This window comes from Ascidia mentula, chromosome 1, assembly GCF_947561715.1.
Source record: "Ascidia mentula chromosome 1, kaAscMent1.1, whole genome shotgun sequence".
Taxonomy (NCBI): domain Eukaryota; kingdom Metazoa; phylum Chordata; class Ascidiacea; order Phlebobranchia; family Ascidiidae; genus Ascidia; species Ascidia mentula.
The window spans coordinates 16,634,766-16,639,765 of record NC_138566.1 but is presented as its reverse complement, the minus strand read 5'-3'; positions in this window follow the sequence as shown (position 1 = coordinate 16,639,765).

Genomic DNA, 5,000 nt, shown 5'->3' with positions numbered 1-5,000 from the left:
GCGGGAGTAACTATGACTCTCTGACCAAAGAGAGCCGGACAACGCTGATCCCAAAGAAGAACACGGACCTCCACGACGTCGGGAATTGGCGGCCCATCACCATCGGGTCGCATCTCCTCAGAATATATACGAAGATCCTATCCCGGCGTCTCCAGACGAGCGTGGTGATTAACCATCGTCAGAAGGCCTTTCGCCCGGTTGAGGGATGTGCGGAGAACATCATCATTCTCAACAACATTATCAGAGATGCCTCAACAACAAGGCGCCGCACAGACCTCGCCGTGGCCATATTAGACCTTGCAAAGGCCTTCGACATGGTTAGTCACCACTCCGTTGTTCGAGCTCTTCATAGGCATGGAGCACCGCAACCCTTCATAGCCATCATCAAAGACCTCTACCAAGGATGCACCACCACCATCTCCCTTGGCGGAGAGTCGACGTCCCGCATCAACATCAATAGGGGCGTCAAGCAGGGTTGCCCGCTATCACCTCTGCTCTTTAATATCATCATCGACGAACTGCTTGATGAGTTGCCCACCAGCCTCAGTTACAACATCAAGGGGGCGCCCTGGCCTTCGCCGACGATCTGGTTCTGGTGGGTAACTCACCGGAAGGAACACAACATCTCCTCGACAAAGCCAACTTGTTCTTCCACAGCAGAGGTTTGCGGCTTCAGCCGAAGAAATGTTTCTCCCTCGGGATCACCCACACCCGGGGCAAGACTTCAACCCACAGGGTGCGGATCACTCCATTCCTCACCATCGAAGAGCACCCTGTGAAGACCATCAAACCCGGGGAGTGGGTGAGATACTTGGGCATCAACATCGGCCCTCAGGGGACCTGCAAGATGCAGAAAGAGAAGATTACATCAGACCTCCAGCGGCTCCTGAGGGCCCGTCTCAAGCCGCAGCAGAAGATCTACATGCTGCGGCATCACATCATCCCGAGATGGAGCTACAGTCTCGCCGTCACCTCCCAGACGATCAACACCATCAACTTCATTGATAGGGAGGTAAGGAGGTGTATAAGGTCCATCCTTCATAGCCCACCATCGCTCTCTAATGACTTTATACATCTTCCGACAAAGCACGGCGGACTGGGCATTTCTTCCATAGCTGAAGGGTGCTTCATTGCCAAACAACGTCTGCGGGGCAGGCTTGTCGAATCCTTGGATCCTGCAGTAGCTGTCTTAGCCCCGACTCTGCACAACAAGACCCTTCAACATCTTCGAAGAAGACTGCAGGCAGAGGTCGGGAGCGGAGAAGAAATAACAACAGCCACAATTCTCCGCGCCAGACAGCTACGACTTGGCAGCAAGGTTCAAGGCTACGGTTCGTTCCACCTCACCGGTAAGTACTGCAACAACTGGCTTACCGGGGTAAGTAATATCCTAACGGGCCGTAACTTCGTGCAAGCCTGTGCTCTACGCACGCAAACGCTGCCAACCCGTGAGTCAATAAGTAGAGGGCGCAATAACCCACTATCGCCCTCACTATGTAGAAACTGCGGGTTGCAGTGTGAGACTCTGTCTCATATCCTGCAGAACTGCCACCGTACTAACAAGGCCCGCCTCTCGAGGCATAATGCAGTTTTGCAGGTGCTCGTGAAACATCTTCGAGCGAGGAAGTGGAAGATTGAAGAAGAGCCCATCATTCCAACTTCCTCTGGCAGAGTCATCAAGCCAGATCTCTATGCAGTCTCGCCGCAAGGTGAGCACTACATATGGGACGCGGCCATCCCCTACGAAGGGAAGCAAGAGTCGTTGGAGATCGCGAGGATCGCCAAAGTACGAAAGTACGAGGAGTACCGCCACAACATCGCCAACCACTTCAACATACCGGCATCCCGCATCTCCTTCGACGGAATCATCGTAGGGGCGAGAGGAGCAACACCATCCAGCCTCCTCTCATTAGGTAAGCAGGTGGGTTTGACCAACAACCAACTCCAGCTGATGTCAATGAGGGCCATGGAAGGAAGCCTGAAAATCTTCCGATTATTCATGGCTCTCTAGGTTGTAGACCAATGACTGTGGGCACGCACCCCAGAGTATAATCCATCTCAGAGGGGGCTCCGGCCCCATACTCTGAATATGCGAAACGACTTGTGCGCTTCATCGCTCACGGTTCACTGTGCCATGACGCGAGAGTGCTCAGTCAAACATAGCCAAATGCCTCGTCATCTAATTAGTGACGCGCATGAATGGATTAACGAGATTCCCGCTGTCCCTATCTACTATCTAGCGAAACCACAGCCAAGGGAACGGGCTTGGCAGAATTAGCGGGGAAAGAAGACCCTGTTGAGCTTGATTCTAGTCCGGCTTTGTGAAGAGACATGAGAGGTGTAGGATAAGTGGGAGGTCTTCGGGCCGACGGTGAAATACCACTACTCGCATCGTTTTTTTATTTATTCAGTAAAGCGGAGAGCGACCTTCGGGTCACGGTTCTAGCCTTAAGCGCGGCGCCTTCGGGCGCGGCGCGATCCGCTCTGAAGACCTTGTCAGGCGGGGAGTTTGACTGGGGCGGTACATCTGTCAAAGAGTAACGCAGGTGTCCTAAGGTGAGCTCAGTGAGGACGGAAACCTCGTGTAGAGCAAAAAGGGCAAAAGCTCACTTGATTTTGATTTTCAGTATGAATACAGACCGCGAAAGCGTGGCCTATCGATCCTTTTGAACTTGAGAGTTTCAAGCAAGAGGTGTCAGAAAAGTTACCACAGGGATAAGCGATGGCTCCTTTGATGATCACACCCACCCGCTGCCCACCCCAATTAATGGGATTACTTCCTTGTGGCATCCAATGATGCTGTTTCGTATTTGCCTAACATGAAGATGAAATTTGATGCATGTTGAGATATATGCAAAAAGGCGAAAAACGTATTGGCATCCTGGGAGCAACAAGTGCTAAGTTTAATGCAAAATCTTACCAATTGTTTGATTTTGTTGCTGTGAAGTGACAGTGCACTTTGTGCCTGCTTTCCGCTGAAAGTCGCCTATAAGGGCGTATTTTTTTTCACAAATTTTCTGTGTTGGTATTGGAGGTTGTGTGACTTTGTGTAAATGCGTTTCTTTGTCCTGTTCTTCAAGATTTGCTTCAAATGAAGATGAAATTTGATGCATGTTGAGATATATGCAAAAAGGCGAAAAAGGTATTGGCAACTTTGGGAGAAACAAGTGCTAAGTGTAATGTAAAATGTGACGAATTGTTTGACTTTGTTCCATTGAGGTGGTTGCCCTCTTTGTGCGTTTAGGCTTTTTTTTGCAAATTTTTCTGTGGGGAATGCAGAATGTTTCACTTTGTGTCATTGCGTTTCAGCAGTTTTTTCATGCTGTGCTTGAATATTTGCTTCGTGTGAAGAACGATTTTGACGGATGTTCAGACTGTGGGAAACGGCGATGAACGTGTTGACAATTGTGGGAGATAGAAGTGCCGAAATCAAGGCAATATGATGTTTTGCAATGTTTCAAACGTTTGTTGATAGCTATGTAAAATCGGTTTTGGAGCACACGGTGATTCTTTGATTGTGATGCACTGATTGAATGGGTGATTGATATTTCAAAAAATTGAGTGTTCAATACGTTGGGACGTGCGTTTGTATTCGTGTGGTTCGTTAGCATTGATGTATGTAGAGAAAATCGCGTTTAGTTTACACTGAAAGCAATTTTTCGTGTTTTCGGACCTTTGCGAAACGATATTTTCAACACATGGGAAGTTGACAATTTGCGCGGCTTTGCGTTGAAACGCGCACTCCGGCCGCACGCTTTCGTACAGCCGAAGTTTCAAACATGTTACGACGCACCTGCACAACTGTATGGTATGCTGGGTTGGCGGTGTTAACATGAAATTACTTTCAGTTTGTAATCAGGACTTCATGAAGTTTTGCTGAAAGTTCCAACACGTTGCGACGTTCGTTTGCAATCGGATGGTGCGTTAGCATTGCTGTATCAAGGGAAAATCGCGTTAAGTTTACACTGAAAGCAATTTTTCGTGTTTTCGGACCTATGCGAAACGATACTTTGAACACATGGGAAGTTGACAATTTGCGCGGCGTTGTGTTGAACCGCGCCCACCGGCCGCGCGGTTTGGTTGAGCCGAAGTTTGAAACATGCTACGACGCACCTGCACAACTTTGTGGTATGCTGGAATGGCGGTGTTAACATGAAAATACCTTTAGTTTGTAATCAGGACTTCATGAAGTTTTGCTGACACTTGCAATACGTTGCGACGTATGTTTCTATTCGTGTGGTTCGTTAGCATTAGTGCATTTAGAGAAAATGGCGTTCAGTTAACACTGAAATGAATTTTCGGTGTTTTCAGACCTATGCGAAACTATGTTTTGAACACATGTGAACTTGACAATTAGCGCTGCCTTGTGTTGAAGGTCGCGCGCCGCCTGCGCGCTTTTGTTTTGCTGATGTTTAAAACGTGCTGCGACGCACATGGGCAAGCGTGTGGTAAGCTTGCATGGGTGTATTAACATGAAACGGGCGGTTGTTTGGGATGCAAAGAATTTCAGTAGTTTGCGAAGTTTTGGACTTGGTTCGGTGCAAGGAAGCGAGCGAAGTGTTGAAGATGCTTCCGGTAGAGGTTGGTAATCGTGTGATGAAGCGGTGTCAGTGTATGAACTTCAAAGCAGATGAAATTTGCAATGGAAAAAAAATTCTTGTTTCCAGACGCTTGCGAAACGAGTTTTGAGACATATGGGAACTTGTGAATTTGCGCGGCCTTCTGTTACTGCTTGCGTGCCCGCCGTGCGCTTTCGTTTTGCCGAAAATTGAAACATGCAGTTAGACCTCTGCGGAAGCGTGTGGTAAGCCAGCATTAGTGTATTAGCATGAAACTGCCTTTAGTTTACGCTGCAAAAAATTTGAGAACTTGTCAATTTTTGCACTATGTTGGCTGGTAGGGGAGCGCGCGACATGCGCGGCCTTGCCGCGGAACCCGCGCGACCGCCGCGCGCTTTCGTTTTGCCGAAAATTGAAACATGTACTTAGACCTCTGCGAAA